The 26,688-nt window shown below is 38.7% G+C and overlaps 1 long non-coding RNA gene across 1 annotated transcript in view; it reads left to right on the plus strand.

Annotated features, from left to right (window-relative positions):
* Positions 1–6,889: 6,889 nt before the first annotated feature.
* The window catches only part of LOC126085078 (uncharacterized), a 54,676-nt gene continuing 34,877 nt past the window's right edge, over positions 6,890–26,688 (plus strand). The window contains exons 1-3 of the long non-coding RNA XR_007519168.1: positions 6,890–6,946; positions 8,500–8,616; positions 9,021–9,148. This is a non-coding gene — a long non-coding RNA (uncharacterized LOC126085078). The remainder of the gene's footprint in view (positions 6,947–8,499; positions 8,617–9,020; positions 9,149–26,688) is intronic.

Here is a 26,688-nt window from a genome sequence, read left to right on the forward strand (position 1 = left end):
CAGTGGGTTCACAGTGCTCTCAAGTGAATGGATTCAAACAAAACGTTGCTGTGGATCATAATGGAAACAGGAGATCTATTTACATTTACCACCAGCACTGGGCTATTAGCTTTTGAGGGCAGGGACCTTGTCTTAGACCTCTGTGCAGGTACCGAGCCCAACCCAATTCTGACTTATGGCGACCCTATGTGTGTCAGAGTAGAACTGCACTCGACAGGATTTTCAGTGGCTAATATTTCAGAAGCTGATCAGGCCTTTCTTTTGCGGTGTTTTGGTTGGACTTAAATCTCCAGCCTTTAGATTAGCAGCCACATGGTAGACACATGATAAATGTTCTCTGGTTAGATGAATTAAGCAGCAGATTTATTTATTAAGTTTGCAAATGTGGCTCAAACAAATAGTCGGTTTACTTTTTAGGAAGACCCTTTTCAACCTGATTTTCCTAATTGCTCATAGTGAACCCTATAGTGTTTGTGTTTTTAGGATAGCAAATGGAAAAATTCTACCCAATGGTAGTGTACATACTTTGTATAGATTGTCTAGCCCCTCTTGCATTGGAATGCTCATTTGTGCTGGGATGTGAAGTGTTCTGCCTTGGCTATAATTACGCAGCTGTAGAGAAGGGATTTCACTTTAGAACACTTTTTTTTTCCCCCCAAATGTAAGAAAAACAAGGTCTGACTAATGTCCAGTACTAGATACTTTGTTTTCAGGTCCTATTTATCTCTTCTATTGGGTGTGTGTGTGATAATAACACAAAAATTATTCTCAATCCAAAAGTAGGTTTCATATTTTTTTCCCTTTAAGAGGATGTTCGCATGATTTCAGCATGCTGAGATGAACACAAGAAGTAGAGAGACTGGGCCCCAAAACAAGAGAGTTAAATTGGACTCTGGCAATTTCTGCAGCACTTTCTCAGAACCATCTACCTAATCTCCCCAATATGGAGCAAAACACGTCTTCAGAGAAAGGAAATAACTGTTTTTTCTGATGAGCTATGCTGTAATTTCTGATACATTAAGCACTTAAATATTAGCCATGAAGAAAGTTGAAGAGGATACTCTGTAAAAATGTACTTTTACAAACTTAGGCAATATTTGCAAACTCAAATTCCTATAGTGACCAAAAAGGTAACCAAAATATGTGAAACTGGCCAGGTGCTGGATGAAAAAGTAGTAGGGAGGTAAGAGCTGTGGTTGAGTGGTAAGTATATACCTTTTTCAGAGTTGTTCAAATTTTTGACAACACGCACACGTAGTCACATACCTTAGGATCAACATGTCAGTAGCTATATATAGATAGCCCTTTGGCCGCTGGTTCTAATCCGGGAATCCTACCCTGGTTTATTCTTTAGTATTTCCAGGTTAGGATTTTTTTCCAAGTGGAAGTCAAATCTAAATTGGCTTGAGGTCACATGAAATTAAAAAGTAGTTTTATTTCAAAAGAAGAACAAAAGATTCAGGCATGTGGAGGCAGGAACTTTTGATCACTTCCCTAATTCATCAAAAGCTCCATCCACCTCCACCATGACCCAATAAGGTCTTGGTCATGACCCTTTTTCAGTACTCCTCTCCTTGAGCTCCTCCTACAGGTTACAGTGTACACTAACAGACTCAATGCTGTCAGTGTCTTTGAAGAGCGGTTAAGATAAGTACGTGGGAAAAGGGATGGTACTGGGGTTGGTGATGCTAAGAAAATAATCGAAAGAAAAATAAGAGCAGTAATTATGTGGATTTCTTCCTCATGTCTTGTTCACTATTTAAACATTTATTAGTTTCTATATGCACAGAACCACCATGCATCTGTCAGTTTGTCCTACTGTAGTGGCTTTTGTGTTGTTGTGATGCTGGAAGCTATGCCACCACTATTTCAAATACTAGCAGGGTCACCCATGGTGGACAGCTTTCAGACCAAAACAGACTAGGAAGAAGGATCTGGCGGTCTACTTTGGAAAAATTTGGCCAGTGAAAACCTTATGAATAGCAGTGGAACTCTGTCTGATATAGCGTTGGAAGATGAACCCCTCAGGTTGGAAGGCCCTACACAGTGGCTGCAACAATGGGCTTAAACATAGCAACGACTGTGAGGATGGCACAGGACTGGGCAGTGTTTCCTTCTGGTGTACATAGGGTTGCTTGTGAGTCAGAACTGACTCAACGGCACCTAACAACAACAAATATATATAATAAGGAAGACCAAAGAAGAGTTGACGCCTTTGAATTATGATGTTGGCAAAGAATACTGAATATACCATGGACTGCCAGAAGAATGAACAAATCTGTCTTGGAATAAGTACAGCCAGAATGCTCTTTAGAAGCGAGGATAGAGAGACTACGTCTCACATACTTTGGACATGTTACCAGGAGAAGTCAGTCCCTGGAGAAGGACATTATGCTTGGTAGAGGATCAGCAAAAAAGAGAAAGACCCTCAATGAGATGGATTGACACAGTGGCTGCAACAATGGGCTAAAGCATAAAAATGATTTTGAGGATGGCGCAGGACCAGGCAGTGTTTTGTTCTGTTGTACATAGAGTCGCTGAGTTGCAACTGACTCGATGGCACCTAAGAACAACAACATATGCATAGAATCATGATAGATGTACTGGAAAATACAGAAATCATCATCAATTCTTTCTTTGGGGCACAAAGCAACCATTTTTCCTGCCTTCTTGACATTTAAAAATTCTCTTTCAATAGCTTTTCTGCTACATATTTATTAAGCAATGGTGTTACTCAGGATTCTTTCAAAACCCTCTTCTTTCCTCACTTCACATTCTTTTTATGCCTGTACTCCCATTCATTCTCCTGGTTTCAGTCAGCACCCATTTGCTAGAGACTTCGACCTTTATATCTTTAGAATAGATCTTTCCTAGGCAACAGATACATGCTTCCAAATCTCTGCTGAAATTCTCCACTAGAACATCTCAAAATCCCTTCAAATCCAACATACCCAAATGATAATTCATGGCAATAAATATTTAATGTTAAATGAGCATTACCAACACTAAGTGCTATGAATATAGAAGATCATTTGAACTGAGGTTTTCTGAGAAGGTGTCATGGCAGAGGTAAGATTGGGTGGGACTTTGAACAAGGGGCTGGTGGTTAATGGTGTGAACAAAAATCACCATTTCTTTCAGCTGTTATTTTTTCTGTTGCTCCCATAATTTCAATATTCCAGCTCCGTTTTGACCTCTATTACAATCCAAAAAGTGAGGGAAAACTTACTTTTGGTGATCTCTTTCTCTCTTTGATCTGCTTTTTTTTTTTTTCTTCACTGGAGATCAGATAAGCAAAGAAGGACCCATTCAAATACAGCTGAAATCATAAACACTTTTTTTTTTTTCCTCAAGCATTTGTAGATTCTTCTGGCCCTGAAAACCAAAAAAGGGCAATCCTGAAGGCCAGTTGAGAGTTGGCTCTTAAATACCAGGCATTTTCTTTACTCATTCTGTATCCACTTCAGAGTGTGGACGTAGCCCTGCCTTTGTTTCAGCCAAGCAGCTGAATGCAGCCTCTCTAAAGCTCAACGGCATTGCCCTAAGATCTCTTTAAAGAAAAAAAAACAAAAACCTAATGTTCTTTTCTATTCTCGCAGTAGTACTAGCTTAAGCAACTCTCAGGCCAACTTGGACTCTCTTATAATCCCATCCGGCAAGTCCTTTTGAGGTTTACTTCAAGATGAAATAGATACTTTCTTCATCTTATGCAATGTTACTGTTTAGAGGGAGCATGGAGAGACTTTTCTGTTCCCCAAGTAATCACAGTAGTTGCTTATAGTTCTTTTCTTATATAGAACTGTGAATAATTAAGACCAAGATTATTTTTCTTTTAATAAACAACTGGGTACACCATTAAAATCTCGGCTGTGTGGAACTTTTTCATGACAAAGAAATACGCTTTTTTACTGTGATTGCCTCAGGAGTGAAAGAAGTTACATTGTGACAGCTTACAAAAAGGCAGCACAGTTGTGAAAATTCAATCAAAAACAATAAGCTCCATTGAAGAGTTCTAACGTCCTGTGAGCCCCACCCCCTTCCAAACTGACAGACTTACTTAAGATGTTAAAAATTGTATTTATTTCTGTAGTTCTTGAATAGAAAATTGCCCATTTGCAGGGCAGGTAAATTCCTTTAAACATTTCATTATCATGAAAGAGATCTTTGATAATTGCATCTATTGGAGTTCCAGTATTGTGTATCATGATTTGTTTGCCATGAGCCCAGGCTTTGTTCTTTAGCTGAAGTGCTATTTGATAAGTCTGCTTAATTAAGGGCCAAGTGTTTTCGTTTTTAATTCTAAGTCACAAAAAATTAGCCCATATGAATGAAGTTAGCAAGCACTTGGAGAAACAGAGGAAGCTTCCTGATTTTCATTAGTTTATAAGCCCATGTTTGCATTGGGAAGTAGTGAGAAATCTGTTTTGTGTTTAAAGGTGGAGCAAGGCAACAGTGCACTTGGCTTAAGTTTTGATGGGGTAGTTATTTATTTGGCTTTCAGGGATGCATCCTACAGAGAAACATACAGTTCTGCTTTACTGGAGTTTTAACAGAATGACAAACATGTACAGACAAGAAATAAGGATGACTTGCTTCAAAGTTCAGTATATAAATTTGGCCATAGCATCCCCTCCCAGCTCTCCCAATTAATTACTGAATCCCTTACACATATTTTTACCAAAAAAAAAAAAGTTCAGTATCTATCCTCAAGCTCTCCTCACCAAATTATCCAAGAATCCTAGAACCTTACTCAGCCTAAAGAAAGCGAGTGTGAGGGCTTATCCTGATTCCAACACCAAGCAGAAAGAGAATTATGCCCAGTTAGACCTCTTCTGCCATTGCTTCAACCTAGCACACAATGTCAATGCTGAGAATTGAGCCTGCACAGTTTGATAGACAGTGCTTCAGCACTATTGTTGGGTTATTCTTGCTGATGTATATACCTGTCATAGAGGTGCCTTCCATTGTGTGTCGAGGTTATGAATTTTTTTGGTTCATCACTAAGCTTAGCTACTGTTCCTGAAAACATTTAAGTAGTGGGAAAGAATATTCCATGCAATGAAGAAGAATGACAATAATGAAAGGTTTGCTCTTTACCACATGGCCCAGTTCCAGTTTAGAACTCCGGAATTCCTTGGAGTCTTATGCTGGCTTCTGCTATATAGCATGTCCATTTTCTCCTCCCATTCCCAGTGTACATGAGCAAGCCCTATCCTCATCCCCCTAAAATAACCACTTTTTGGCTGCCCCATTGGGTCTACAGTTGTACACAACAGCAGTGGGTAGTTTATGCTATGGAGCATGGCCAGAGGAAGAGATGTACGAAGGGAACATGAAATTCTCGGGTGTCTGAATGCTGGAATATGGTCTAGAAAGAGAAGCACAAGCATGTTTTGGCTCCATAGACAAGTCACCTCATCAAGAGAGGTGTGGTTGAAGAACTTAAGTGAAATTCTCTAGTTATTGGTGTTCAGTATGGGGACCTTCTTGCCAAGGCCTAAGTGTAGTACTAAAGCGAGGACTATATAGGAAATGGCAGAGATAGCATTGTATTATCATTAGATAGGTAGATTTTTAATAGAGCAAGAGGTGAATAAACATTTCAGGAAATGGATAGCCTGAACTTAATAGAATGGATCCCCATAAGACAGTGGAAGACAGAAAAAATGTGTGGGCAGAAGTAACTATAAATTGGAGATGAATGTTAGCTCATATCATTTCCTCCATCTGTGCCTTATTTGGATCCCTTAAAAAAAATCTGTTGCCTTAGAGTTGAGTCCAACTCATAGCGATCCTACAGGACCCAGTAGAACTGCCCCATAGGATTTCCAGGGAGCAGCTGGTGGATTAGAAATGCCAGCCTTTTGGTTAGCCACCAAGTTCTTAATCACTGCACCAGCAGAGCTCCCTACAGCTGGACATATTGGTTCTTCTGCCATTAATGTCCTATGTAATGTCCTATGTAGTGCTCAGTAATTTGGGTGGCATGATCTCATTTCTCATAAAACTGAGACTAAGATGGATTACCAGATTAGTTAGAGCAGAATGAAAAGATTGGTGGATACAAAAAAAAACTGCAAACCAGTTGCCATTCAGTTGATTCCAGATTCCAGATTAGAACTACCCCATAGAGTTTTCTAGGCTGTAATCTTTCCGGAAACAAATCATTGGATCTTTCTGCTGTGGAGCAGCTGATGGGTTTGAATCATGGACCTTTCAGTTAGCACCCAAACTCTTAACCATAGTGCCACTGGGGCTCCTTGGTTGGTGGTTAGAAATGCAAAAAAAAAAAAAAAAAAACGGAGATATTCAGTGTTAGGGATTAAATTGTGTCCTCCAAAAATATGTATTGTAAGTCCTAACCCCTATCTGTAAACCTGTTGCCGTCGAGTCAATTCTGATCCATAGCAATCCCATAGGACAAAGTAGGTCTGCCATATAGGATTTCCAAGGAGTGGCTGATGGATTCAAACTGCAGACCTCTTGGTTAGCTCTTAACCACTGCACCATGCAGTGGGTTTTACCCTTATACTGGAAACCCTGGTGGCATAGTGGTTAAGAGCTATGACTGCTAACCAAAAGGTCGGCAGTTCAAGTCCACCAGGTGCTCCTTGGAAACTCTACAGGGCAGTTCTAGGACCCTGTCCTATAGGGTCACTATGAGTCAGAATTGACTGGACAGCAGTGGGTTTTGTTTTTCGGTTTTGGAACACTTACACTTGTGATTATAATCCCATTTGGAAATAGTTTTCTTTGTTATGTTAACGGAGCAATGTTAGTGTAGGGTGTGTTTTAAATCAATCCCTTTTGAGATTTAAAAGGGTAGATTAAGCAAGCTGCAAGCAAGCAAAGATGGGGGAAGGTAAATGCCACACCACACGAAGATCACTAAAGAATGGAGAAATTGAAGCTGAGAAGAGACAAGGACCTTCCCTGACTTCAGAGTGTAAGTTGTTTATTAGAGTACAACTTGTGAAAAGAAGGGCAGAGAGAGAAGTGAAACTGTGTTGCAGGCCTTACAAGACTTTGACCAATCCAATGGGAAGCTCAGGATCAACTACTGACCCTCAGAAGTGTCCCAAGGTGGGCTGAAATGACTGTACTTTATACCCTACCTTGGTCTGTCACCAGAGTGGGCTGATCCAGGAATGGCAAAGCAACTCTTTGTTGCTTTGTTTCTGAAACAGCTGATGAAGACCCTAAAGGAGCTGACAGTTGGAGGCAGTCTGCTGGCCACACTGTCTATACCTGGGCAGCTAATCCTTGAAGGGCAATCTAGATGGCACATCTCTGTGTCTACAGCACCATTTTTGACTTTGCTTTATTTCCTATGTGCTTACTTCATTCTGAAGCTCTCCAAAAGTTATGAAGGACTTCACCAAAAGCTTCAGACTTAGATTTTACAACCTTGGCAACTCCAGAGGAAGAAAAAGTTTCTTTCAAAAAAGATCCTAATAATGTCCTCAAATTGAATATTATCAGCTTGGTTTGGGGTCAGGAACCACTTCTAAAGCCAGGGTGCAGGATTGCCCTACCTAAACGACGTGGGCTGAGAGCAAACATGCTGTGGTTGCTGAAAGGAACCAAATAAAGCATGTCGGGAGTGGGGAACAGATGCCTCTGACTCTGCAGTAGCTCCTGGGATTGTTGCAGTCTGGAGCCTTTCCTAGAATGCCCTTGAGGTCCCCAAGGAATTATGGGGAAAGGAACTGCACTTAATTGTAGGTAAAGATCCCAAAGTGCGTTGTTAATATTCACAGATATTCTTATTATTTTGGAAGACACATCCTTGGGATTCTCTGTAAATAAAGGGGTCTATAAATACCTGTACTGATTGCAATGACTCTCCTCTACTTTTTAGCTTCTTCCAACTTTCTGAAACACCATTTGTTTTACCTTTATTTGTAATAGAGTACAGAATAACTCTGGTATTCCACAACAAACTAAGTGGAAAACTAGCACAAGAACACAGTAACAAAGAGCTTTTCATGCTGAGTGGGAGAGGATTCCCGTTGGCATGGAGAACTTTCACCACTTGGGACTGCAAATCTGTGAGAAGAAAGCTATTTCTATACTCAGAAACACTGAAAGCATTTAAAATAGTGTCACTTTAGAATATATATGTGTATATGTATGTGTGTGTGTGTATTTACATATCTTTTACTTAAAATTTCTCATTGGTTGAATTAATGTAATGCTGTTCTTTTGAGTGCTGAGTCTGTTTCTCTTGAATAGAGCAGACCAGGGCTAATCCACAGCGAATGCACTTCATTGAAGTCAGTCACATCATGTATTAAATATTGAAATATTTTCCTACCAGTTGGAAAACTGTCCAGTAGTAAATGTGATAAGCACTAAAATTAATTAATTAATTCCAGCACATGTGGTTTTTCTCAGAAACGACACACACCACTGCAATGCAGGATTTGTTTGTTTTGGTTTGGGCACTAGAGCACAGAACTGAGAGGCCTGCTGAAGACATTCTATTACTTGTTTTAGGTGTTGGGGAGTTTCTTTTGAGTTCAAATGTTCTTAACTGGGAGAGCCACGTTGAGGAGGAACTACTCTATACATCCAGGTAGTGGCCGAAGAGCTTAGAAGATACTTGAGGCATAGGTAAGTGTTCAAGTGAGGCTTAACCCTCAGGTTGCAACAGTGATTGCTCAGGTATGACTGGGAAACTTTGCTCTATTAGAAAATTTTCCCAGGAGAGGCGCTGCCTATCCCTGCACAAGGTGAGGCATTTTATGAGGAGTGTATCTTCCTGGGATTCCTTTTAAAGGCCAGAAGAATGCGTGCTGCAAGAAGAGACAGCGAGTGCCTACACTCTGTCCCTGCCACAAGCCCTATGGCCAGTTTTTGAAAAGAGAAACATCAAGATATTCTGCCCCTCCCCAGTCACGCTGGTGACTGTCCCCACACTCTCCCTAGCACTGGTCCTGGCTGGGCCTGTTGGCAATTACGATTCGTTTTTATTTTTTCTCTTCCTTTCTTTTCCCTTCTGCACTTGTCTTGCTTAGTAACTTGGCTTCAACCAGGTACCTCCACACCAGCACCAGTTGTGTTCCTGTTGGTCTTTGAGGGGAAGCAATCATCTTGCCTTCTTTAGTGGAGCAACGCAGATAAAACACGTATACTCTCAACTCAGGTAACCATGAATCAGCCAATAATCAACCTCCTCATACCCTCTTCCTGCCTTCTCCCTCTCATCCTCTTTCATCACCCTCTGGCTTCCATATTTCTGTCAGGAGACTCTTGACGAAGATCCACTGTTCTTTGCTATTGGACAGTGGGTGGAGAGAGATTAAGGAGAGTCAAAAGCTGAAATGGGGCAGCAGGATGAATTTCCACTGTCAGGTTCCTCATAGTATCCCCAGGTCACCTAACGACCTTCATGTAATCGAAAGGTCTTTGGAAGGATTTTCTATTCAAAGGCATGGCTAACAAAAAAGCATCATTTAGTTAGCTCTATCAATCAGAAATTACATAAATAATTTTAAAATAATTAGAATGACAAATGATTTTTTATACAAATGTGAATACTTATAAGTAATCTATACTTAAGATTTAGGGAATATATATTTGGAGAGTAAAATGTATACATTTTATACATGTATTTTGTGTGCCTATATCTAAATACATGATTTAGATATTAAAAGTATAAGCTATATTATATATTTTATGTTAGAAATATATTTTGCATAGATATTACAAATATAAATTTTATATTAATTTAAATTGCTATAAATTTGTTACACATGGAATTGTCCATTCTTGTCAATGTCTAACTTTCTAAATTGTGATTATCCTTCAAACTTACATAGAAAGTACCACTCCTTCATAAAACGTTTTCATGACCATTAATTGTATCTCTTTTCCTTCATCCCTTTTACCTTTGCCTTCCCCAGTTTATAGCTGTGAGATCCATTAATCTTTGTCTGTCTCAGTTCCTAGAGTAGTTGTACTTTTTTAGGAATGGATGTATATCAAAATTACCAGGAGGAATCTCCTCCGAAGTATGTAACCCCAGCCAAGCCCCTCACCCAACTGCACATACAAAATATTATTAGGAAAATTTTGAATCTAAGCCAGTGCTTCTCAATGTATATCAAAATCACTTGGGACAATACTGACTTAAAGCAGAAAAACTAGGGACTAGCAGTTTTTACCACCTCTCCCAATTCTAGGAACTTGGTACTAAGCAAGGTTTCCTGACAGACTAACCTTGATCATGGTGTTCTAGTGTTAACCACACTTACTGATCTAACCTAGATGATGGCCAATACCGGCTACTGGGTTTCCACAGTGTTCTCCACATCAAAGTTCTTCCTAAATATTCATGATAACAAAGCTTCTGTATCTGGGTTTCCATCCTTAGTCTTATCTTTCCTATTCATTTCCACCCCCCACCCCCTATTTTCCATACATTCTGAATGCCCAGTCTCCAGACTTCCGCCTTGATCTATGTTTCCAAGATTTTGCAATGGTATCATGCCTCATTATTTAGACCTGCTGTAGGGTCTCTTCACCAGTATGGAAGGTCAGTCTTTGTACATTATGGATTTCCTAAGTGGTGATGACACATACAATACCAGTCGCTGTGGAGTCAATTCCAACTCATGGTGACCCCATGAATGTCAGAGTAGAACTGTGTTCCACAGAGTTTTCGGTGGCTGATTCTTTTTCAGAAGTAGATCACCAGGCCTTTCTTCCAACATGCCTCTGAATGGACTCGAGCCTCCCACCTTTCGGTTGGCAGCCAGGCGTGTTAACCATTTGCACTACAAACCTTTCTATACTGCCAACTATCTGCCTGTGTTATTATTGGCTGAGCATGCTCCCTACCAACACACAAGTCAACCCTAGTGGATGAATCTATTATTAAATCCTGGACATTCTCTGAAGTTAAATCTTACTTTGAGTAATTGGCCATGCCTAGAGAATGAGATATAAGATAATATATTAAGCTTCTCAGGTAGATTGCTCTCCTCTCTCACACTTTATATCAAACACCTTGGCTTGTTTTCTGGCTAATTGGGTTCAGGACATCACTCTTCCTGTTACATTCGAAGGAGCTGTACCTTCTATCTACATCTTATCTTTTGCTTGAGCTTCGAATTCTTCCTGCTCCCTGCTTCTCAGAACCCCCACATGCGATTATATGATAAATGTCCATCTCCTACACTAGAATGTAATTTCCAGAAGATTGGTGATCTTGTTCTATTTTTGTTTCCCTTTGCTTCCCTAGTGCCTGGCAGAGTGCCCGGCATATAGCAAGTGCTCAGTAAATATGTGCTGAATAAAAGAATGAAAATATGAAGGCTCTTCAAAGTTTGGAGCTATGTAACGTAAACTCCATCTTAGAATCCACTATTATATTACTCAGACTCTCAAAATATATTTAAATGATGAGTGAAGATGCTCTCAGGGAAATATATAACTTAATGTTAACATTAGAATCCATGAGTTTCAGAAGATTAATGTTCAATTTTAGAGAAAAGTACTCTGCATAAAGGCTTAGATTTAAATACAAGGGACATACTCCTGGATAAAAGTCAAGACCAGCTCTCACTATCTAGAGCATTCCTAAGCTCTTTTTGATGGTCAGTACTCACATTCCTTTGTTGAAATTTGTTTAGATAATTTTCTCCACTTCATGTTGGCAATCAGACTGACCTAAGGACTCAGCACAGTTCCTAACCATTGCATAAGCCAAAGGGAAGAGGTTCATTCTGGGTGCATTTTTGGGTTAGTCCACATCTCTCTCATGTATTATGGAATGTAACTGGTATTTCCTGCTTTCATGAATTGGGAAAGAAGTTCAAACCCTAGTTGATGCATCAAGAATGTCAGGGGCCAGGGCTGTTGTTTCTCTCTTCATTCACAGAACAAGGAATCTTCCCGTCCCACAAAAAATATCCCAAATAAGAGCTGAGGCATAACAACTGCAGCCCCTGTTCTGTTTGTTCTATAACAATGCTGCCCAGTAGAAATTTAATGCCAGCCAAAAACGCAAGCCATATATGTAATTTTAGATTTTCTAGTAGTCGCAGTCAAAAAGGTAAAAGCAACAAGTGAAAATCATTTTAGTAATATATTTTTTAACTCAACATGTCAAAAATACATAATGTCAACATGTGATTAATACAAAGAGTTATTAAAGAGATATTTTACATTCTTTTTCTGTATTAAGTCTTTGAAACCTGGTACGCTTTTACAATATACCAAAAAAACAAAACAAAACAGTTGTCATCAAGTCAGTTCGTACTCATGGCAGCCCCATGTGTGTCAGTGTAGAACTGCACTCCATAGCGTTTTCGATGCCTGAATTTTTGGAAGTAGATCCCCAGGCCTTTCTTCTGAGGCACCTCTAGTTGAACTCAAACCGTCAACCTTTTGGCTAGCAGCTGAGGATGTTAACTGCACTACCCAGGGACTCCTTGACACTTATACTACATCTCAATTTGGACTAGCCATATTTTAAGAGCTTAATATTCACATGTGGCAGACACGTATTGTGCAACAGAGTTCTAGAATGTGCTTTTGTGCTTTTGTTCCCTATAGAGTCAGAGGAGATCTCCCCATTTGCCTCTGTTGCAGCCGCGGGTGCCCTAGTGAGGAAGGGCCACTTGAATAATTTTGAGTGGATTCCGTAAGATCTGTCCAAATGCTTCACTTCTCTTCGGAGCCCTGCTTGCCACAGCTGCAGTTGCTGGGTTAAGTTCAGTTTTGCTTTCAGCTGGGCTGAAGCAGCTGTTCTTATTGCTGCTATCATTACACTTCCCTGTCCAGGCTGCAGTGTAGCCCAGGCATAAGAGAGATTCTTTTGCTTCAGCGTAAGGTACAGCCAAGGGTGATCAGGCCAAAACAGCTTCACCATCTCAGTGCCACAGCCCTGTTTAGACTTACATTTGTTTTCCTTTCTCTGGAGAATTCTGAATATCAGGTAACATCCCTCCAGGTCAAGTATCTACATATGTAAGCACCTAGAAAGATGTTTTTAACTGAAGTTTAAATAGAGAGGACCAATGAATTTGTGGAGAATTAATGAATCAACCTGTGCTGTCATGGCAACTGCCTATGTTTCTTCACATTTCGTTGTGTAATAAACCATGAAGGTCTATTTGGTGGATTCTGATAATTTGCAGCTCATCTTTATTAAGGAATGGTTGGTGATAAATTTTAATGCAAGGAGATGATTTTCTTGATTTTTCAAACTGTGTTTCTTAGGCCTAATGGTTCTGCAGAGTCCGCTCCAAGGACCTCTGGGGCAGGGGAGGGTGGTGAGCGCGGGTGAAGGGTGGTGAGCTGCAGGACTCCAGACCCCCGGATCTGTCTTCAGCCAGAGCAGCTCTGCTTGTTTTTCTTTCAATGCTTCTGGGCAAGATCTAGTCTAAATAAATGGTTTCTCTGCCAAATTTTTAGAAAACCACCCACCTAAGGGAATTGTCTTTGTTTTGATTCAGTCTGAATCCTTTTTCTGTGCTTCCCATATTGCATTTTTATCCTGCCATCTGTGCTGGCATGTCCACTTTTTCCTTAGAGCCTTTACTACTAAGTACTTAGTCTGTGCAATTGGGCAAAGAAAAGCTTTTAAGCTCATTTGTATTGTTTTCTGTTTATTAAATTAATACATACGTGCTTCTTGTGGGTGGAAAAAGAAAGAAAAAGCTAGTTGAATAAAGGAGAAAATAAAAGGCACCCATAACTGGATCACACAGAGATAAATGGTGTGAACATTTTGATGTATTTCCTTCTGAATTTTAATATGTATATATTTTTCGACGGCACTGGGTTTTGGGTTTATATTTCAAATGAATCAGAATCATATTTTCCATAGTTTTAAGTCTTGCTTTTCTCAATTAGCGTCTTATTGTGATTGCATTTCTATTTTATTAAAGGCTAACTGTTATTTGCTTTTAAATTCTTCATCCCGTTCTGTCTCATAATTTACTTAACCATTCCTTTATTGTTGGACATGTTGGCTGTCCACGGTTTTTCTTGATTAGAAATGATGCATCAGTTAACATCTTTGTACAAAAATGGTGTTTCAGTTAACATTCTTGTACATAAATGTTTAACTACTTCTCTAAATTTATTTTTTCGGATATGTTTTTAGGAATGGAATTATCAAGTAAATAAACTTTCTAATGCTTACTCTGCATATTGCCGAAACATTGCCCTCTAGTATCAAACACAACCCCACTAGTAGTATGTGGGAGTACCAATCTAACCTCATCCTTATTAGTTTTGTGTTTTATACTTTAAAAGGCTGTATTCATGAACAGATATATGCACACCCATGTTTATTGCAGCACTGTTTACAATAGCAAAAAGATGGAAGCAACCAAGGTGCCCAACAATGGATGAATGGATAAATAAATTATGGTATATTCACACAATGGAATACTACACATTGATAAAGAACATTGAGGAATCTGCGAAACATTTCATAACATAGAGGAACCTGGAAGGCATTATGCTGAGTGAAATTAGTCAGTTGCAAAAGGACAAATATTGTATAAGACCACTGTCATAAGAACTTGAGAAATAGTTTACACTGAGAAGAAAACATTCTTTTGTGGTTACGAGAGGAGGGAGGGAGGGAGGGTGAGAGAGAAGTATTCATTAATTAGATGGTAGATAAGAACTACTTTAGGTGAAGGGAAAGACAGCACACAATACAGGAGAGGTCAGCACAACTGGACTAAACCAAAAGCAAAGAAGTTTCCTGAATAAACTGAATGCTTTGAAGGCCAGCTTAGCAGGTGCAGGATCTGGGGACCACGGTTTCAGGGGACATCTAAGTCAATTGGCATAATAAAATCTATTAACAAAACATTCTGCATCCCACTTTGAAGAGTGGCGTCTGGGGTCTTAAATGCTAGCAAGCAGCCATCTAAGATGCGTCAGTTGGTCTCAACCCACCTGGATCAAAGGAGAATGAAGAACACCAAGGATACAAGGCGATTACAAGCCCAAGAGACAGAAAGGGCCACATGAACCAGCGACTACATCATCCTGAGACCAGAAGAACTAGACGGTGCCCAGCTACAACTGATGACTGCACTGATAGGGAACACAACAGAGAACCCCTGAGGGAGCGGGACAGCAGTGGGGTGCAGACCCCAAATTCTTATAAAAACAGACTTAATGGTCTGACTGAGACTAGAAGGACCCCGGTGGTCATGGCCCCCAGACCTACTGTTGGCCCAGGACAGGAACCATTCCCAAAGCCAGCTCTTCAGACATGGATTGGACTGGACAATGGGTTGGAGAGGGATGCTGGCGAGGAGTGAGCTTCTTGGATCAGGTGGACACTTGAGACTAGGTTCGCATCTCCTGCCTGTAGCATAGATGAGAGGGTGGAGGGGGTTAGAAGCTGGCGAAATGGACACGAAAAGAGAGAGTGGAGGGAGAGAGTGGGCTGTCTCGTTAGGGGGAGAGTAATTGGGAATGTGTAGCAAGGTATATATGGGTTTTTGTGTGAGAGACTGACTTGATTTGTAAACTTTCACTTAAGGCACAATAAAAATTATTTTAAAAAAAGGCTGTTTTCCAATTGTGATTGGTTTAATAAAGATATTTCCTTTTTTTATTTAATTTGAAAGTCACTGATAATTTTTAATGGAACTTCTGTGTTTCATTGGGTAATATATGTGCACTCTTTTGCCGCTTTTCTTCTGAATATTAATAATTTTCATTTTATCTGTAAGAGCATTTTAGATATTAAGGACATCAAATCTTAGTCTATGATATTCATTGCATATACACATGACCCAGTTTGTCTTTGCCTTTTAATTTTTTTGTGACTGCACAGGTTTGGTTATATTCTTCTAATTCCTATTCCATACAGTTTTCTCCATCTTCACTGTAACAACCTCCCTTCAAACTATAATATTTTCTTGTCTGAATTATTACAGTGGTTTTCCTAGTGCCTGAATTATTACAGTATTTTCCTTAGTGATCTTCCGTTTTCCATACTGAAGCCGGACTATTCTTTTTAATATGAAAATCTGGTTGTATTTCCAGTGTTGGATTTCCTTTTTAATATCTGTCATTTTCTTTCCTTGGGTTTATCCTATATTTTTTCCCTGTCTTTTAGAGTTGAATGCATGGCTGATACATTTATATTTTTTAAACCTTTCAAAATTAAAAACAATAGGTACTGTATTTAAAACTGAGTTCTTGTTAAAATGCAACTTTGGCCACATACCATAAGTTTTCTTATATGATGTTTCCATTGTTTTAATTTTCAAAACAACCTGCGTTACTACCTTGATAATTTTTTTAATTCTTTTTTTTTCCAGAGAACATTTTAAAACATGAAAAACATTTTTAGTAGTATTTTATTCATGTTTTGTGGTTTAATTTTATTGAAGTCAGTTAATTTGGTCTATTCACTTTCAATTTTGGGAAACATATAGTTTTCTTTCTGTCCTGTCATATGACTATCTATTGCACAAACTTTAATAGAGTACCTTAATTCAACTGTATTAAGTGTTTAATTGTATCTATCTTCAATTTTAGAAATGAAATTCCTTCACTTTTAATTTTGTTGACTTGAGATCAGAGACTGATAAAGGAGTATTAAAGTTCTCCACTACAATTGTATTTTTTACCCATTTATCTGTATTTCTAAATTTTGGCTTATAGTTTGATGCTATATGTCTTCATAATAGGCTCATATTTGTCATGACTATTGTAACTTTCTTGTGGATTGTACATTTTTCAACACATAAAATACTGTCCTGATAAATATTTTTCTTTTTAAAAATAATCTTTTAATTTTAGAGTAGTATTGTTGTTGTTAGGTGCTGTCGAGTCGGCTCTGACTCAGTGACCCTATGCACAACAGAACGAAACGCTGCCCGGTCCTGCGCCACCCTTACAATCGTTGTTATGCTTGAGCTCATTGTTGCAGCCACTGTGTCAATCCACCTCATTGAGGGTCTTCCTCTTTTCCGCTGACCCTGTACTCTGCCAAGCATGATGCCCTTCTCCAGGGACTGATCCCTCCTGACAACATGTCCAAAGTATGTAAGACGCAGTCTCGCCATCCTTCATCTAAGGAGCATTCTGGCCGCACTTAGTCCAAGACAGATCTGTTCGTTCTTTTGGCAGTCCATGGTATATTCAATATTCTTCACCAACACCACAATTCAAAGGCGTCAATTCTTCTTTGGTCTTCCTTATTCATTGTCCAGCTTTCACATGCATATGATGTGATTGAAAATGCCATGGCTTGGGTCAGGCGCACCTTAGCCTTCAGAGTGACATCTTTGTTCTTCAGCACTTTGAAGAGGCCTTTTGCAGCAGATTTACCCAATGCAATGCGTCTTTTGATTTCTTGACTGTTGCTTCCATGGTTGTTGATTGTGGATCCAAGTAAAATGAAATCCTTGACAACTTCAATCTTTTCTCTGTTTATCATGATGTTGTTCATTCGTCCAGTTGTGAGGATTTTTGTTTCCTTTATGTTGAGGTGTAATCCGTACTGAAGGCTGTGGTCTTTGATCTTCATTAGTAAGTGCTTCAAGTCCTTTTCACTTTCAGCAAGCAAGGTTGTGTCATCTGCATAACGTAGGTTGTTAATGAGTCTTCCTCCAATCCTGATGCCCCGTTCTTCTTCATATAGTCCAGCTTCTCGGATTATTTGTTCAGCATACAGATTAAATAGGTATGGTGAAAGAATACAACCCTGATGCACACCTTTCCTGACTTTAAACCAATCAGTATCCCTTTGTTCTGTCCGAACAACTGCCTCTTGATCTATGTAAAGGATCCTCATGAGCACAATTGTGTTCTGGAATTCCCATTCTTAGCAGTGTTATCCATAGTTTGTTATGATTCACAGAGTTGAATGCCTTTTTATAGTCAATAAAATACAGGTAAACATCCTTCTGGTATTCTCTGGTTTCAGCCAGGATCCATCTGACATCAGCAATGATATCCCTGGTTCCACGTCCTCTTCTGAAACCAGCCTGAATTTCTGGCAGTTCCCTGTCGGTATACTGCTGCAGCTGTTTTTGAATAATCTTCAGCAAAATTTTGCTTGTGTGTGATATTAATGATAGTGTTCTATAATTTCCACATTTGGTTGGATCACCTTTCTTGGGAATAGGCAAAAATATGGATCTCTTCCAGTCAGTTGGCCAGGAAGCTGTCTTCCATATTTCTTGGCATAGACAAGTGAGCACCTCCAGTGCTGCATCTGTTTGTTGAAACATCTCAATTGGTATTCCATCAATTCCTGGAGCCTTGTTTTTCGCCAATGCCTTCAGAGCAGCTTAGACTTCTTCCTTCAGTACCATCGGTTCCTGATCATATGCCACCTCTTGAAATGGTTGAATATCGACTAATTCTTTTTGGTATAATGACTCTGTGTATTCCTTCCATCTTCTTTTGATGCTTCCTGCATCATTTAATATTTTCCCCGTGGAATCTTTCACTATTACAACTTGAGGCTTGAATTTTTTCTTCAGTTCTTTCAGCTTGAGAAGCGCCGAGCGTGTTCTTCCCTTTTGGTTTTCCATCTCCAGCTCTTTGCATATGTCATTATAATACTTTACTTTGTCTTCTTGAGAGGCCCTTTGAAATCTTCTGTTCAGTTCTTTTACTTCATCAATTCTTCCTTTTGCTTTAGCTGCTCGATGCTCAAGAGCAAGTTTCAGAGTCTCCTCTGACATCCATCTTGGTCTTTTCTTTCTTTCCTGTCTTTTCAGTGACCTCTTGCTTTCTTCATGGATGATGTCCTTGTTGTCATTCCACAACTCGCCTGGTCTTCGGTCACTAGTGTTCAATGTGTCAAATCTATTCTTGAGATGGTTTCTAAATTCAGGTGGGATGTACTCAAGGTCATATTTTGGTTCTGGTGGACTTGCTCTTGTTTTCTTCAGTTTCAGCTTGAACTTGCATATGAGCAATTGATGGTCTGCTCCACAGTCGGCCCCTGGCCTTGTTCTGACTGATGATATTGAGCTTTTCCATCGTCTCTTTCCACAGATGTAGTCAATTTTATTTCTGTGTGTTCCATCTGGCGAGGTCCATGTGTATAGTCACCGTTTATGTTGGTGAAAGAAGGTATTTGCAATGAAGAAGTCGTTGGTCTTGCAAAATTCTATCATTTGATCTCCAGCATTGTTTCTACCACCAAGGCCATGTTTTCCAACTACTGGTCCTTCTTCTTTGTTTCCGACTTTCGCATTCCAATTACCAGTAATTATCAATGCATCTTGATTGCATGTTCAGTCAATTGCAGACTGCAGCAGCTGATAAAAATCTTCTATTTCTTCATCTTTGGCCCTAGTGGTTGGTGCATAAATTTGAATAATAGTCGTATTAACTGGTCTTCCTTGTAGGCATATGGATATTATCCTATCACTGACAGCGTTGTACTTCAGGATAGATCTTGAAACGTTCTTTTTGATGATGAATGCGACACCATTCCTCTTCAAGTTGTCATTCCCAGCATAGTAGACTATATGATTGTCCGATTCAAAATGGCCAATACCAGTCCATTTCAGCTCACTAATGCCTAGGATATCGATGTTTATGTGTTCCATTTCAATTTTGACAATTTCCAATTTTCCTAGATTCATACTTCGTACATTCCATGTTCCAATTATTAATGGATGTTTGCAGCTGTTTCTTCTCATTTTGAGTCGTTCCACATCAGCAAATAAAGGTCCCAAAAGCTTTACTCCATCCACATCATTAAGGTCGACTCTACTTTGAGGAGGCAGCTCTTCCCCAGTCATCTTTTGAGTGCCTTCCAACCTGGGGGGCTCATCTTCCAGCACTATATCAGACAATTTTCTGCTGCTTTTTTTTATTATTATTCATAAGGTTTTCACTGGCTAATGCTTTCCAGAAGTAGACTGCTTGGTCCTTCTTCCTAGTCTGTCTTTGTCTGGAAGCTCAGCTGAAACCTGTCCTCCATGGCTGACCCTGCTGGTATCTGAATACCAGTGGCATAGCTTCCAGGATCACAGCAACACACAAGCCCCCACAGTACAACAAACTGACAGACATGTGGGGGAGAGTAGTATTGCTTTTATAGAAAAGCTGTAAAGATAATACAGACAGTCCCTTGTATCCCTCACCAGTTTCCCCTATTACTAACATCTTACATTATCATGGTACATTAGTCACACTAAGAAACCAACATCAGTACATCATTCCTAATTAAGCCCCAGATGGTGTTCAGGTTTCACCACTTTCATCATTAATGTCGCTTTTCTGTTTCAGGCTCCCATCCAGAATGCAACATTATATTTATTTGTCATGTCTTTTCAATCTCCTCTGGTCTATAATAATTTCTTAGTCTTTCTTTGTTTTTCATGACCTTGACAATTTTGAGGAAAAATGATCAAATATTTTGTAGAGTGTCCCTTAATGTGGGCTTTTCTGATGTTTTTCTCATGGTTAGAATGAAATTATAGATTTTGCGGAAGAACACCACAAAGGTCAGTGCTCTTGCTCGTCACATTATAAAAAGCCAAACCAAAGCAGTCAAGTCAATTCTGACTCAGAGCGACTCTATTACACTGTAGCAGAGGTATATGTAATCACCATGACTTGTCACTGCTGATGTTAACCTTGATCATCTGGCTGAAGTAGCGGTTTCCAAATTTCCTCATTGTAAAGTTACTTTAAGTACTCTCTTTTTTGGAAGCAAGTTATTAAAAGCAGCCTATGTTCAAGATTGGTTGTTGTTGTTAGGTGCTATAGAGTCAGTTCTGACTTGTAATGACCCCATGTGCAACAGAAGAAAATACTCTCCAGCCCTGTGCCTTCCTCACAATTATTGCTATGCTTGAGCCTATCATTACAGCCACTGTGTCAGTCCATCTCACTGAGAGTCTTCCTCTCTGTCATTGACCCTTTAGTTTATCAAGCATGATGTCCTTCTCCAGGGACTGGTCCCTCTTGATAGTATGTTGAAAGTACATGATATGAAACCTCAGCATCCTTGCTTCTAAGGAGCATTCTGGCACTACTTCTTCCAAGACAGATTTCTTCATTCTTCTGGCAGTCCATGGGATATTCAATACTCTTCACCAACACGGTAATTTGAAGGTATCAATTATTCTTCAGTCTTCTTTATTCATTGTCTAGTTTTTGCATGCATACGAGGCAATTGACAATACTATGGCTTGGGTCAGGAGCACCTTAGTCCTCAAAGTGACATCTTTGTTTTTCAACAGTTTAAAGAGATTTTTTGCAGCAGATTTGCCTAATCCAATACATGATTTGATTTCTTGTCTGCTGCTTCCATGAGCATTACATGTGGATCAAGTAAAATGAAGTCCCTCAATCTTTTCTCTGTTTATCATGATGTTGCTTATTGGTCAAGTTGTGAGAATTTTTTATTTCTTTATTTTAAGGTGTAATCCATACTGAAGGCTGTAGTCTTTGATCTTCATCAGTAAGTGCTTCAAGTCCTCTTCATTTTCAGCAAGCAAGGTCATGTCATCTGTGTATCACAGGTTGTTAATGAGCTTTTCCCCAATCCTGATGCTATGTTCATCTTCATACAGTCCAGCTTCTCAGATTATTTGCTGAGCATACAAATTGAATAAGTGTAGTGAAAGGATACAGCCTGATGCACACCTTTCCTGATTTTAAACCACATAGTATTCCCTCGTGCAGTTTGTGGCCTATGTACATGTTCCTCATGGGCACAATTAAGTGTTCTGGAATTCCCATTCTTCTCAATATTAGCCATAATTTGTTATGGTCCACACAGTCGAATGCCTTTGTGTAATCAGTAAAACATAGGGAAACATCTTTCTGGTATTCCCGGCTTTCAGCCAAGATCCATCTGACACTAGCAATGATATCCCTTGTTCCACGTCCTTTTCTACATCTGGCCTGAATCTCTGACAGTTCCCTGTCAATATGCTGCTGCAACTGCTTCTGAATTATCTCTGGCAGGATTGTACTTGCATGTGATATTAATGCTGTTGTTCAATAATTTCTGCACTCTGTTGGGCCACTTTTCTTTGTAAATGGCACAAATATGAATCTCTTCCATTGGGTTGGCCATATTCCAGTTGTTCTTACAAATTTTTTGGCATCGATGAGTGAGCACTTCCAGCATTGCTTCTATTTGTTGAAACATCTCAGTTGGTATTCTGTCAATTCCTGGAGCTTCTTTTCTCATCAATCTCTTCTGTGTACCTTGGATTTCTTCCTTCAATACTGTCAGTTCTTGATCATGTGCTACCTCCTAAAATGGTTTAACATTGACCAGCTCTTTTTGGTACAGTGACTGTGTGTATTCCTTCCATCTTCTTTTGATGCTTCCTGAGCTGGTCAATATTTTGCCCATGGAATCCTTCAATACAGCAATGCATCAAATCTATTCTTAAGATGGTTTCTAAACTCAGGTGGGATATCCTCAGGGTTGCAGGCTGTTTTAATTTTCTTCAGCTTCAACTGGAACTTGCATATGGATAATTGATGGTCTATTCAGCAGTCAGCTCCTGGCCTTGTTCTGACTGATGATATTGAGCTCCTCCATCAACTCTTTCACAGATGTAGCTGATTTGATTCCTGTGTATTCCATCAAGCAAGGCCACATGTATAGATGCCATTTATGTTGTTGAAAAAAGGTATTTGCAATAAGTAAGTCATTGGTCTTGCAAAATTGTTGTTTCTATCACCAAAGCCATATTTTCCAGCTTCAGATCCTTCTTCTTTGTTTCTCTCGAATTCTAATCACCAGTATTTATCAACGCATCTTAATTGCATGTTTGATCAATTTCAGACTGGGGAATTTGGTGAAAAAAAACTTCAGTTTCTTTATCTTTGGCATTAGTGCTTGGTGCATAAATTTGAATAATAGTTGTGCTAACTGGTCTTCCTTGTAGGCATATGGATATTACCCTATCATTGACAGCATTGTACTTCAGGATAGATCTTGGAATGTTCTTTTTGATGATGAATGTGAAGCCCTTCCTTTTCAGTTTGTCATTCCCGGCATAGTAGACCATATGATTGTGTGATTCAAGATGGCCAATACCTGTCCTTTTGAGCTCTTTAATGCCTAGGATATTGATCTTTATACATTCCATTTCTTTTTTGATGACTTCCAATCTTCCTAGATTCATACTTCTTGCACTCCATTTTCTGATTATTAATGGATGTTTGCAACTCTTTCTTTTCGTTTTGAGTCATGCCACGTCAGCAAATGAAGGTCCTGAATGCTTTACACCATCCATGTCGTTAATGTTGGCTCTACTTTGAGGAAGCAGCAATTCTCAAGTCTTATTTTGAGTGCCTTCCAACCTGAGGGACTCATCTTCTGGAGCTATATCAGACAATGTTCTGCTGCTATTCATAAGGTTTTCACTGGCCAGTTTTTTTAGAAGTAGTTTTCCATGTCCTTTCTCCTAGTCTGTCTTAGTCTGGAAGCTCCACTGAAATCTGTCAACCATGGTTGACCCTGCTGGTATTTGAAATACCGGTGGCATTGCTTCCAGCATCACAGCAACAGTCAAGCCACCAGAGTAGGGCAAACTAACAGAAGACTGGTGGATGTTCAAGATAGGGGAAGGGAAATTAAGTTCTACCTCCTGGAACTTAATTGTACTTTTAAATATCCTTTGTCTAGGATTTCTTATGGTTTCTATTCAATTAATGAATTTTTGTCTCTCCATTTTTTTTTTTTTTTTGGTAATACAGTATCATTTTAGTTTAGGAAGGCTCTTTTCCTTTAAAATCCTATGTGACCCTTTGTCTTTTATCAGAGGAATTTCTAAGGGCTTTATTTTGATTTCTAAGAGATGCTGTTTTCTTTTAACATGCTTATCAGAAATGCAGCCTCTGATACAGCTCACCAAGCCTGGAGGCAGCAAGGAGTTGCTCCATATAATGGGGGAGCACTCTCAGCTGTGTTCTCTTTGACAGTTGGATGGGATCCGCCTTCTTCACATATCGCTGAAGTAAAAGGGGGCACTTCAAACTTCTTTTGCCACAGTGAGTCACTCACAGCTAGAAATCTGACCTAAAGGAAATCTGTTATTGTGTAACACCATAATCGTTCTGTTACAAATTTTAATAGCTACCATTTGTGTGTTTAGTGTTGTGAATGCTGTATATGCAATATCTTATTTTATCTTCCCTAAGACTAGACATTTGACATCGAAGTGTGAACATTGTTATTCCCATTTTACAGATGACAGACCAAAAGCCAGTAAGAAGTTGTCTCTTTTCTTCAGAAATAATAGAAATTTGAAAATCAGACCATCTTACTGAAAAACCTGTGTTCTCTTCTGTTGCACCAAATTCCTCAATAAACAGAAAAGTCCCTGACAGCACTTTTTTTTTTTTTTGCCTCCTAGCCCTTTCTGGAGCTTTCTAATTTTTTGCTGCTTATTCACTTCAGGCTTAGGATCGAGTAAATCACTATTGTACTGGCCCATTGCTGTTAAGTAGTACAGATATTAGTAAACTGTGATCTAATGCAGAGACACACAACAAAGAAAGCAAAGTAGAAGTTACAAGGTGAAGTTATAAGTAGAGAAGAAAGGCTACATTAGAGGAATTTAATTCAATGGACACTGGGTTTTGCACCTCTAGAGCCTTGGTGAAATATAAAGATGAATCGGACATAGTATTTGTACATAAGGAGTTCTTGGATAGAGATAAATAAACATGGTTTGTATTTTAAAACAATGCAAGTATTCAAAACATGAATATGTATGATGAAAATAAGGATCACAATCAGAGGGCTACGTCTTCACTGGCATTTAAACACCATGCTCGTCCCTTGAATTAGTGACTCAGTTGGAAGGAATGGTCTCAAGTGGATATTGTTTTTTAGCCAAGAAATTGCTAGTTTCGAAAGACTTAACAAGTTTCATAGACCATTTCAACTTCTCTCTAGTATACAAAATATGTAAATTATAAGATCAGTCTGTTTACATAAATTTTTATAAAGCAGACACTTCCATTCCTTGCAGAAAATGATCAAATATTAAGGTAGCATGTTAAGAGATTACTAATATTATTGTCTTAATATTGCCCACATGTCAGTGACTGTAAGATTTTTTTCCCTCTCTGTGAGGAGAAGGGTATCATGTTTTTCTTAAATAAGTCTTTGATTTAAAAATATATTACATTCCAAAGAAACAGAACATTTTCTTGGTAGTTCAGTCAGTGTTTACAGACTACAAATTCACTGGGAAAAGTTAAACCTCACCACATGATTTTCCAAAACTTGATATTAAGTACCCAAGATATGTTTAAAATGCTAGCCTATAAAACATATTTGAAACTAAAAGTTTGCAGAATATTTTTTTTTATATATGTGTATATATGTAAAATCTTAGATCTGATATGGAATATTATACTTCACATTTCCGTGGATTCTCTTCAAATATGGTATTTGTTAAAAATGGCATTTGTTGGAAAATGGGGCATTCTGTCACACATTATCTAATTTGGTGACATTAGAATTGCTGCCAAGTTTCCTACGTGCAGTCTCTGTCCCTGTGCAAAACTTGTCAGGGGAATTCTAGAATATACTTCAGTGCTAAGATTTTAAATTCTAAATAGAAAATTTGAAAGTTACATTGATGAAGGTAGGCAGAAAAGTGCTGGATTTAGATTAAGGGACATTATGTTAAGCCTTGCCTTATATTTTTATTACATTTCAAATTGCAACAAATCAAAAAAGATAAAACTTTTTGAGACTAGAGTTATTTCTTGTAAGACATTTGCTTGTAAAAATTGTTCTCTGCTTTCATGTATTTTTATTTTTAGTTTAAAAGTTAAAGCCAAGCCAGGAAGAGGAAGACAAGATGAGGAACCCGAAATCAAGGTGAACATTGTTTTAGCAGAGCATAGCATTGTGAAATAAACCAGAAAGGACAGTATCATGCATGTCATACTAGCCTCCCACTCTTACCCCCCTACACACACACACTCCGACAAAGCTTGCTTACCTTTCTTATGGATATTGTCTCTAAAACATTAATACTATCATGAAAAAGTGTTTTCGCAAACATCTTTCAAGAATGTATTTCATAGGAAATGTTTCTTTTTCTAATTTCCAGCTCATAGGTATGAAAGAAAGCAAGACCCTGCCCAGAGGTTGAACAGATTTTCTTTAACTGCTACAATAAAGAGAAAAAGAAGAAAAGGGCTTAAATTTGTCAAGCACTGGTACATTTGGACATATATCTGAGTTACCTAAGCCCCTCAAATTTCAAACTCCTATGAAAGTTTTGTGAAGTTTTTCTATTGTTCATATTTCCAGCTGAGTAAAAAGTATTCCGAGAGATTTAAAAAAGATGGCTTTTTCTGTAAACCTAAAACATCTATAAAATTAAAATATATAAAAATATTTTTTAAAGTTAATAAAAAACTACAAATTGCAACGTATATGTTGAAAAGTACAAATCAACAAAAATTGTTAAAAAGATAGTATTTTGACACCTTCACTTCCAGCACTAGCTGGTCAAAGAACTTCTTGAAAAAAAATGCTAACTTTGCAATTCATGGAGATGCCTAGAGCAAATATAAAGGGTTCTAGCTGAAAAAACAAATTAAAAAAGCAAGCCTTGAGTTGCAATATTGAAGGATTCTGTTGGTAGAAAATTGAACATCATAGGAAGCATCAGGAGATGGAACGTATGCACAGAGTAACTGTACCAAAAAGAATTGATTGATGTTCAA

This window comes from Elephas maximus, chromosome 1, assembly GCF_024166365.1.
Source record: "Elephas maximus indicus isolate mEleMax1 chromosome 1, mEleMax1 primary haplotype, whole genome shotgun sequence".
In the NCBI taxonomy this organism is placed as follows: Eukaryota; Metazoa; Chordata; class Mammalia; order Proboscidea; family Elephantidae; genus Elephas; species Elephas maximus.